This window comes from Myotis nattereri, assembly GCF_964212035.1.
Source record: "Myotis nattereri genome assembly, chromosome: 4".
NCBI classification, from domain to species: domain Eukaryota; kingdom Metazoa; phylum Chordata; class Mammalia; order Chiroptera; family Vespertilionidae; genus Myotis; species Myotis nattereri.
In genome coordinates, this window is record NC_138079.1 from 75,022,913 (window position 1) to 75,035,013 (window position 12,101).

Here is a 12,101-nt window from a genome sequence, read left to right on the forward strand (position 1 = left end):
TATTACAACTAACTCTACTTCAGAAATGTGAATGAGTATGAAAAAAAATTACTTTATTCCTTCTGAGGGCAAAAGAAAGTGGGAAGAGAACCAACATGTACTAAGTCTCTGTTACATATATACACAGAGACAATAGCTTCCAAGGAGGGCATTTTTATCTGCATTCTATAGATGAGGAAACTAATGATTAGAGAGGATAATGATTTGTTAATTTCATAGAACTCAGAAGTACTGATGCCTGACTCAAACCAATGTCTGGTTTGTCCCAGATCTCATACTGAAACCTGGGTTAGGATGAGAACTTCCAGTCTATGGGATTTCATGTGAATGAATGAGTAGAACTGTTCCAAAAACAATCTTAAAATTGTTGAACTTAGAGACATCACTCTTTAAAGCTTTGAATCTAAAGTCTTCCAAAGAAAAGAAAGGGAAACAACCTTAAAAATCATCATTCTCAATTCCTCATGAGAGAAAGCAGAATAAATACATTGGGTTTTCCCATTTGGTTGTTTGGGTTTCATGTAAAACATGACACATATCTCTGCTGGATAATAAGGAACTTAAAGTGAAAATAAAAAAGCCAACCAGAAAGTACAGTGATAAGATCTGGCCATGAACTATGGTTTTACACTTTCTCACTGTGGGATTCCTCACTATTCAAGGTCAGTGTGGCCTCTAAAATCTCCCTGCCCTGTCATGGAGTTAAGCAAATCTGCAAGGGTTGGATAGTTCCCTGATTGTAGCATTTTATTTTTCCCTTTGTTATTAGAACACTTCCTAGAACAAAGTCAGTGTCAGATGCAAAAATGATATAATGTGCAGTTTTGCAGAAACAAAAGGTATGCTGTGGAATACATATCAAGCAAACACCACAGTAAGCCAACGAGCATTGCATGAATACATGAGATGAATAAGTAGTGAATTGCATTTTGCATTTATAAGTTGCTTTTTATTGAAGCATTAAACAGTCACATGACCTTGAATATAGCCCTTAGGATTGCAGTAGAGCCAGCTTTGACAGCAGTCCAAAAATACAGCAGTTCTAGAGAGACAGAAAAGTGCTAAAATTGATCAATGGCCCAGGTAGAGTTGATGAAAGTTTTACATAAGAGGAAATAACTATTTCCATCTGAATATTATATGTAAAAGTTCATGCCAGTTGTTCAAACCAGCCATATTATCAAAATGGAGAGTTGACTTAGTCATGAGTTATATACCATTACCTTGTGATTGGTTGCAAGATGTAACATCAAGCATTATTCTCCACATAAAGCTGATAGTCACTGAGGAAATTATAAAATGCTACCAACCTCCAAAAGTCAGAATGCCTGGAAGCAAGGAACAAGATTTTGACATGTACACTTGGGCTATTCATAGCAAATGTTTTCACAAATGCCCTAGCTGTGAAAAATAAAGTTTAAGCACAGTCGCCTCCAGTTTGGAAAGTGCCACATTTTAAATGCATTATGCTGTTGTGGTCACAAGTATACCTGTCATAGAGCCAACATGACTGGAAGTTGAATTCTTGAACTAACGTGATATAAAAGTCTAGCATTAGCAGCTTTCCATCTTGGTCAAATAAATGTTATTAGCATATACGCCCTCTAAATAGCAGAAAACTGTTACTGTGGTTGTCTTAGATTAACAAGACTGAATGGTTGACTACATACCACTTTAAGAATAAACTCTCACTCTCTAGTCAGTTTGGCTCAGTTAATAGAGCATAGGCCCACAGAAGAGTCCTGGGTTCGATTCCCGTCAAGGGCAGATTCTGGTCAAGGGCATGTACCTCTCAGTTGCAGGCTCGATCCAGGCGGGAGGCAACCAATCAATGCTCTGTATCTCTCCTCCTCCTTTCCCCTCTCTCTAAAAATCAATGGAAAAATATCCTCAGGTGAAAATTAACAAAAAAACAATAAACTCAATTTTTCCCTACGCAATCTGCTTTTTTACTCATGTGCACTAACATAAGACAGTGCATTCGAGAAAATATATTCATAAAAGACTTACATTAGCTCCTATTCAGAGAACTGAGTGGATTCAATTGCTAGGGCAGAGCTGTTTCCTCTTAGAGAAAACTCAATCTTATTTTCATTTTTAGAGTGGGTCCTACTGGGCTGTAGGCTATGGAATCATCACCGTGTGTGTGTGAATTCCATTCCTTCAAAGTTGTACACTAGAGCGTCTTCGGGACTGAAGTTTATTTGCAGCGCAAGTGCCACCAAGACTGCAGTAAGAGCATCCCCACCGGGTTCTCCAAGTACTCTGCGCCTCCTCTCCCTAACGCATGACCTCTACAGAGAAGGAGGAGAGCTAACCCTAGGGCATTGTCCTGATTCTCCAAATTCAACATCTCATTTGGAATTCAAAGCTACAAATTCCAATCCCTGGATGCACTCTCAAAAAAGCTTTTGAAATTCAACGTTGTTTCTCTGGATTGAGGCTTCCCTATCTTTTATGATGGAGGTGATGGATAATGCTGACCTACAGAAATTAATTAGTATAATTCACTTGAAGGCTTATTGCTAACATCATTATAATTCATTCCCATAGGAGTCATTTGATTATTGCCTTTCTTGCCAATAAAAATTAAAATAGCTACTTACTAGTTGCAGATCATTATCCTACTCAATCTTTGCCATCACACAGGAATGCTGTGTGGAGGACATGAGGACCCTGACATTCGCCTTGGGTCCATCCTCTCTATCTTCATAGAAATTGCATCCTATAATATCCAGGAGCCCAACACCAAAGATTCACAGATCACAGAGGGAGGGCTAGCCAGATTTCTTACAACTACTCAGAGCTGTGAAATCTTCTGGAGAAACTTCCTTTACTCTCTGTCTGAGTATCTCAGCAGAAATGCACAGAATTGGGCAGGAAGGATGAGGTAGCTGCCCTCAGCACCACTGCAGGTCGGTGACAGGTAGCAGCGCATGCCTGCACCAGGTAGTTTATAAACAAGCAACACTATCAGTTAATTAATTATCTGACTTCTAAACACACCAATGTCCAGGGGGAACAGCTTCTGATGCATCCTTGAACTTGTTCATTATACAAAGTTTATTTCACATCCCATTACCAATGTCACTGAGCTCTTTCCAAAGTAAGTCATAATCATAAGCTATGTTTTTATAGGCTCAATAGTACTTGTACGTGTGAGAAAGATCTTTGTGCCTATGGTGAATGAGTGTCAGAAGTGTGTTTTACTGGATTAAACTGGATTTATTGATTCCACAGATGCATAAATAGTGAAGGAGTAAAGGTGAATTAAAGTAAGTTTTGTAAGTTGGAAAAAATAACACATGATAAAAGTATAAACCATTAATAAGTAGTTACTATTTAATTTTTGTTTATTTTTCCTGACTCTAACGGGCCCATTTAGGTCATTGGTATTCATATTACTTTCTTTAGTCCAGTGTTTCTGCAGAACTAGTCAGGGTATAATTTATTCTCATGATAAATTTTGCCAAATTCCTTTACTTTGCTTGGCTTCAAAAAATTCTCTGAGTTTATATACATTCCCTCTGAAGTACATATGTCATAGCTGGAATTTCATGAAGAATTTTTTTTTCTGTGCATAGGCCTTGTTTTGTACAGGAAATCTGGATCAGTCACCCTTAGGATAACTTTTGAGTTCGTGTCTAAATATTGAGTGTCAATAATATTAAACTCAAATGAGATGATAAAACATGACTTGGGGAAAAATGACATTGAAGTCTATTTCTGGAAAACGAATATAAACTATTCTTTACTTCTGTGACTACTTATACACATATTACCCCAGCATCTAACACTTATAGATTCAGAGAGAATTATTTTATAGGTTAAAAAAATAATAAAAATTAAGGGCTATCCTAGCAGAAGCTGCAATAGATTGAGAATTATGTGAAGTCTTTTGCTAACATTGCTGTTTCTGACTTCAAAAGAAAAAAAGGTGAACATTAAGCCCACATTGACCCAAAATTATTATGTGCTAGATCTAAAATACTTTAAAAGGAAGGTATTAGTGTGTTACAAAAATCACTACCATTGGCACCTGGAAACCACCATGCCAATCCTACCTCTATTATTAAGCAGATCCATGGCTACATGCCCCTCATCTGACTGACATCTAGTTTTCACAAATAAAAAACAGGCAGATGAAGAAAAGCCTGAGCTACATTTAGTGACCAGCAAAATCTACATATTACCACGCTTTTTAATATTTTAAAATAAAGTGGAAATGTACCCTAAAACTCTTGGCATGAAAGAGCTGGTTTCATGTCACTGGTTTTGTCAGTGTCAAACAAAGAAATTTATACTCTAATGTAGAAACCCATCAACTCAACAACTACATCTGAATCCCAATGCTATTCACAGTGGATTTTTACTCTATTTGGTCCTGTCTTTTGGTGCCTGCATGTTCAGTACTCTTGTCAGTTTTTTTTCAGAATGAGGCAGAAGCTGTCATGGAAAAAGCATAGCCCTGGACTTAGGCAGATCTGCATTCAAATCTCAAATCCCCCACTTACAAGAACATCATTTCTTTGACCTTAATTTTTCTCATGTGTAAAATGGTAAACATTAGTGTACACTACGTGGAGATATTTGAAAGTATGTATTCAAGCCCAACTGGGTGGCACAGTCGGTTGATCATCACCCTGTACACCAAAAGAGTTGCAGGTTTGATTCCCAGTCAAGGGGCATGCCTGGGTTGTGGGTTTGATCCATGGTTGGAGCTCGGAGGGAGGCACCTGATCAATGTTTCTCTGTCACATCCATGTTTCTTTCTCTCTTAGGAATTGAGTTTATTGTGTTGCTAGAGGATCAGATAGTGGGACAAGTGAAATAGCCTTGTGCCTATAACTCACTTTGCATCTCATTTAGAGAAAAATGAAAACAAATTAAAATCTCATATAAAATAGAATTTGAAATAACTAGAATGTGAATAGAGTCAGACAGGATGGTTGTATAACATGAGAGGTTAAGACTGTGACCCTCAGTCCCTTGACACATAAATGTTTCTATAGGATGCGTGAGTATTGGCTTCCCTCAGAGCAACTGATCTAAGAGAAAGCGAGCAAAAGTGACAATGTCTGTTATCACCCAGTCTCCTAAGCCACGCACCTTCATTTCCAACAGTTCTGTTGCTCATGTGGAACAGCTCTACTACAGTGTGGGAGGGGAATATTCAAGAGCATGAAGGCAGAATCATTGGGGTCTTCTTGGAGGAGGTGATGGATAATGAACTAGTACCTACTGAGCTAGTACCTTCTTGGAGTTCAACCAGAATCTCTCATTTTGAAGTTTTTTTTAGCTCTTCCTAATAAAATGAAGGAGTAAATTCCCATAAATGTCCTAGCATGGAAACTTTGTATTTCTTCAATGATGTACTGCATAAGCAATTGGTTTGTGTTTAGGGGATATGCTGTATGAAAAGCACATATCTAACTAACATCATGCTTAGAGTGGCTTGATGCTCACGCCGCAGGAGACCCCAGGTAGTAGCTGTCATGGCTTCATCTCCAGCTCTTGCTGACATAAACACTCAAAGAAAGGAATGGCACGTGGATTGGTTCACGTGATTTAAAATGTTTTCCTCTCTCTGTCCATTCACACCCCCTCCTCAGTCTGTTTAAACCTATGATGCTGAAGGGTCAGAAAGATTAGAAGAGAGGACTCATTCTTAAAATGGATTCATTCTTCAAGGCCAATCCATCAACAGAATATAGGCCTTTACTCATATATTTCCATTACACGTGTACTAATAAAATATAGGAAAAGGGCAACTAAGCATCAACTTGATCATAACCATTTGGGAGCATCCAGATACCAAAAGAGGAGCCAATCTATTATTGGACAAACTTTTAGTGCTCTGAGAAGGGGGAATTGAGTCATTCAGGATAACTCCAGGAAAGTATTTAGCATAACTTTTTCAAAAATTCACTTCATTTCCCTGGCCAGTTGAATCATTTGGTTGGAGCATCATCCCATGCACCAAAAGGTTACAGGTTAGATTCCCAGTCAGGGCACAGGCCTAGGTTGTGGGTTTGATCCCAGGTCAGGGTGCAAACAGGAGGCAATCAATCAATATTCCTCTTTCACATCAATGTTTCTCTCTTTCCCTCCCTTTCTCTCTAAATATTGAATTAAAAAAAAAACCCACATATCCTTGGCTGAGTATTTTTTTTAAATCCACTTTATTGAAGTGTAATTTAGATGTAATAAACTTCATGCATTTTAAGGGTGCCGTTTGATGAGTTTTGTCAAACACACACACACACACACACACACACACACACACGCACATCTACCACCCCCACAATTAATTCCAGAAAATTGCCCCTACCTCCAAAATGTTTTCTTGATCCCAGGGCAGTCAATCTCTCCTCCATTCCCACACCTAGGCCATCACTGCCTTGTTTTCTGCCGCTGTACATTTGTTTGAATTTTGTAGAATTTCATAAAATTTAATCATTCAGTATTTACTCTTTTGTGTCTGGCCTCTTTCCCTTGGCACCTGAGTTTCATCCATGTTGCTCTATAAGGAGCTCATTCCTTTTTAACTGAATATGTTTTTTATTTATATTTAGAGAGAGGAAGGGAGAGGGATAGAGAGATAGAAACATCGATGAGAGAGAAACATCAATCATTGGCTGCCTCCTGCATGCCCTGCCACTGGGGATCAAGCCCACAACCGGGGCATGTGCCCCAACCAGGAATTGAACAGTGACCTCTGGGTTCCTGGGTTAATGCTCAACTGCTGAGCCACGCCAGCAGGGCAGGAGCCCGCTCCTTTTTATTGCCCAATAATATTCTCTTACATGAGGATAAGTGACTAGGCCAGCATGACGGCATGAGTAGTGTTGAGCCAGGATTTTGACACAAGTTTGTGTTCACCCAGACTTGGAGCCTTTCCTTCTTCACTACTGGGCCTGCATGATTATGGCTCACATTTAATGAATGGGGCAACAGCTACCTAAGAAATGAAATGAGTTACACAATGTTCTCTGGCTAGAGCTCTTTTCACTTGCAGCTACCCCTAGGAAAGTTAGGCTCAAAGGAACTTGTTTGAAGGTGTTTTCAATCTCTTTTGAAGAAAAAAGGGCAAGAGTGCTATATTTTATATTGCTTTTACCTCTCAGATGCCATTACGATTTCCTTTGTTAAAACTGTTGCCGTTCTGGCAACTTGCAGATAAGTAAGAGCTAGAAGGAATGACTGCTCAGTGTTGAGTGTCAACCTATGAACCAGGAGGTCACAGTTCGATTCCCAGTCAGGGCACATGCCCAGGTTGCTGGCTCAATCCCCAGGGGGTTGGGGTGTGCAGGAGGCAGCCAATCAATGATTCCTAGGAAAGTTAGGAAGTTCACTGTGGAAGTTCCATATAGGAATATGTAAAAATCATCAGCGTATGTCAGGTACAGACCAGAATGGCAAAGCAATCTTCCTGGGTAAATTACAGTGTGGATTTTACACTAAAATTTTTAACTATGTTGTGTACTTGAAACCATGCTTTTTTTTTTTTAAGGGAAATCACAGTGACCTCATTTCGCTTCTGTGTCTTCATTGTTGCTGTGTTCTTTATTCTGTGAAATAAAACCCAGTCACATTCGTTTGGCAGTTCTCCTAATCAACCCTCAGCTGGAATGAGGCCGCGGCTTTGGTTGTGCTGGGAAGTCACTGGCACTTCTCTCTTTAACAGTCTCGTCATGTCTTAGGGGAAAATGTATTTCAAATCTTTGTGGCAGGAGGTAATAACTTTCTGCTCTGCTCTAACCCATCACAAGAGCCACAGCAAGTGACTTCCACATGTTTTGCCAAATTTGCCTGTGACATTGATCCGAGGACACTGGAGAATATTTCTTGGGGGAAGAAAACATTCAGTTGTAGTAATAATGCAAAATAGTTTCTCTTCCGATTTTTTTCCACTTACTAAATAAGAATTGTGCTTTATTCAGTACTACCTGGTTTTAACAGAATCTACATTTTTCTTAGGAGTCTCTTGCCTTGTTGTACATTATCATTATCATATACATTATTATTCATTGTCAAAGAACCATGTGAGCCCAGAAGAGGTGCATTAGCAGTTTCACAGTCAGGGACACACCTGGCAGTCACAGGTTTCACCCAGTGCTCGGGGGCCCCGTGAGGCACTAACCAGGTGAAGTAGCCTGGCTCCATCAGCAGCAACAACAGACCAGATTCCAAATGTCTTAATCATGTAAACACTGTCACACAGCCCCATTGGTAAAGGCTCACTATTCCTCCAGATTGGTAATATCATAAGGACCCATGGAAAACACTTGATATCAACCCTCTAGCTTTGCATAGAGGTGATATCATAACCCATGAACCCATTACTGAATAAACAAAATCCATACCCACCTTTATCTTATTATGTTAACAAAACCATATCCCAGATTTCTATAAGAAAGAAGGTCATTTCTACCAAAAAAAAAAAAAAAATCAACAGAAAGACAAAAGCCAGGAGTTCCCTCCAGAATTAGTAGATAGCAGATGATATTCACTAATCAACTGATCTATGACATTGATCCGATGACATAGATACCACCCATGATTAGATAATGAGGGTTGGTGACTACCAGCATATCCATTTATACAACAAGCATTGTAATGGAAAGGATTATAATAAAGCAAGATCTGTTATGTACAAATGACCTGCACTGTATACTGAATTATTTCCTAGAACCAGGTTTGACCCTCTGCACAAACTTCATTAACAGAAGTATCACCTAAACATGTGCCAAAAAGGTGTGTTATGTAGAACATGATACCTATATTCTAACTTGTGTCTGAATATAGGCAAGATATAAAGAAGGACTACTAAAATTTTATATTTGCCTCAGAAAGTTATTTTTTAAATAATCTTCAATCAAATATAGTAAAAACATTCAATGATCCCCGCACTTGCCCAGGCAAATTACTTAGGTTTCTTTTCATGTTATTTCTTTCAAGAACCTTCTAAATTTGTATCTAAAACAGTTTTAACCGTTTTTCTCCCATAGGCTGCTATTTCTCATGACCAAGAAGGATTAGAATGTTGGCTTAGGATTCTCTCTGTTCAACCTGAAGAAGGGTTTCTTAAGAACCATAATTCAAGTTATAGATTAATTAGGAATAAAGGCAAAATCTCAACATTGAATTTTCCATCTCTTTAAGAGTTTTTAAAGTCCCTGAAACTTGTTATTTTAAGATGTATGTACTCTTAAAATCATAAGATGTATGATTTTTTGATTCTCAGAAATACTAACCCCAATTCAGAATGGGTATATTTCATTAGAGACCCTTTGCTAAACACCAGTGTCTTTTGCAGACTTAACAAAGATCCAAACAATTAAGTCTTTATATTTCCCCCTTCTTGCTAGTAGTTGTTTATTACACAAAGCAATTTTTGACCAGTGACTAAGTTCAATGAACTAGATTGGACACATAGCCCAACATTTTTTAGCACTTACAAGGGTTCAGCACTATTATAAGCACTTTAAACATATTGACTTGTTTAATTCTTTCAACAGCCCTATAAATAGTACAATTACCTCATTATCTCATTTTACTGACTGGGGGCCAGAGTTATTGAAAGGCTAAGGAACTTTCTGCCAAGGTCCTATGACTAAGATGACATGAAGCCAAGAGTTGAATCTAGGTAGTCTGGCACTCACACCTGACTTCTAAATCCCTTTTTCATATTGATTTTCTTCAACCTAGTTGGATAAAAATATCTGTCAGTGAAATAACTATTCCAAGTATGTTATTTAAAAAATGACTTTGGAAATATCCATCCACAATAGAATGAGGAAATAAATATATCTACACAGCAGAGTACCACACCACAACAAATAAGAACTACTGATATATACAGCAATATGTATGAGTCTCATAGACACAATATAGGGTAAAAGAAGTCAGGCACAGAATACACCCTTTGTAATTATTTTTTAACATTCAGGGTTTCTGAACCTTGGCACTATTGACATTTTGAGCCATTTTGGCTTGGGGTGTTGTCCTGTGCTTTATAGGACATTTAGTAGCATTTCTGGTCTCCACCTACAAGATGCCAATAGCACCCCCACATCCTGCACCATTGTGACAACAAAAAATGTTTCCAGATATTGATAAATGTCCTCTGGGAGAAAAAAAAAAATCATCCTCAGAAAGGGATCATTGATTCATACAAAGATCAAAACCCAACAAAGCTAGTCTAGGGTATTAGAGATTAGATTAATGCTTACCCTGGGAGAAGCCCCATTGGCTGTGTGGGGGCATGAGGGCAGCTGCTAGGAATATTCTAGATCATGATTAGAGTGCCAGTTATATATAAAACTCATCAAAGTGTACACCTGAAATATGTGAATTTTATTATATGTAAGTCATACAATCTTTTTTTTTTCTTACTATATATTTATTGATTTCAGAGAGGAAGGGAGAGGGAGAGAGACAGAAACATCAATGATGAGAGAGAATCATTGATAGGCTGCCTCCTACACGCCCCCACTGGGGATTGATCATAAAACCCAGGCATGTGCCCTGACCGGGAATTGAACCATGACCTCCTGGTTCATAGGTAGAAGTTCAACCACTGAGCCGTGACGTCTGGGCCATACAATCCTTTTTTTAAAATGTTGACTTCGGTGTGGAAGCAAAAAAAGATACTTTGGGAACTGAGAGGAAGCTGAAGAATCCATGAAAGCTGCCAGGAGGGCAGGGTACTGAGTGGGAAGCATTTGAAGAGCAAACGTGGCAAAAGAGGAGAAGGCCTTCCGTTCACAGAGAACCGAAGAGCACAAGACAGAGAAGCAGAATCACTCTTCATTAAGAACATTTTCCTGGGTGCTATTCTCCTTTGAATGTAACCAAGGGAAATTCAAAATGCATGCTGGCATAACATGCTTCTAGGTGGTAGTATTTGGGTCAATGCTGTGTTCACAGGGGGATGTAATAGTCACCATTTGGTAATGGTGAAAATTAAACCTTGGAAATTAAATAGAATAAAAAACTATTGGGCCTTTCAGCTCATTAGCTCACTATTGCAGAATTCCCCACTGTCATCTATTCTTGCTATTTGTCCAGCCTCGCTCTGTTCCCAGGTGAGTGATGCTTCCGCTACACTTTTCATATGGCTAGTCGAAATAGGCATAAAACTCTCCTGGGAAGTTCCCTACTGTTTTTTCAGCCATCATTTTCTTTCAGGCTACTAATTACTGTTAGTTGCATTATTCGTCATCATCCTTAATTGAGCATGAACAATGGTGCAACACTATAAAGGAAATGTTAAAAGAGAGTCATTTTGTTGAAGCCAGAGGACTTGGAGCTGACTTAAAGAGGGAGAATAATGAGAAACAGAAATTCTACCAAGCATAAGGTGGCCACTATTATAACTCTGTGGTATGCAGATCATTCCTATGAAGATGGGGAAAGCTCATTATGTGTCATATTCAGTCCTGAGAGCAGAAGGGCTGTGAGGCCAACCCCTGTCCAGGCACCACTGTGGCCAATGGAGTATACTCTTTGGCATTATGGATGGGCGCAGGGGAGGGGGGAGGGTGGGGATGGGGAAATGTAACCTAGATGTGGAGGAGAGTGAAACACTATTTTACATGCTGCTTTGTGATATTTTATATTCCATACAGAGATTTAAAACCAGTGAAGAACCTGGAGGGCAGAATACTCACTCTTTAAACTTTGAGATTATTTTTTAAATCCCCACCCAACTATGTGTTTTTATTGGTTTTTAGAGAGAGAAGAAAGAGAGAGAGGGAGAGAGGGAGAGAGGGAGGAGAGAGAGAGAGAGAGAGAGAGAGAGAGAGAGAGAGAGAGAGAGAGATATGAGAGAGAAACATCAATCATTTGCTTCCCTGTGCACCTCAACTGGGGATCATACCCACAACCTAGGTATGTGCCCTGGCCATTCTCCTTGAGTAAATTGTTACAATTGAGATTTATTGAATAATGGCCATGACTTCACTTTTTCAAGTGTTCTGTATCAGTTAGAATAATTGTAGCTACAAGTAAAAGAATACCCAGTGGAGAGTGGCTTAAGCAATGCAAACATGTATCATCTCACTCATCAGGAAGCCTGCAGAAAGGTTGCTCTGAGG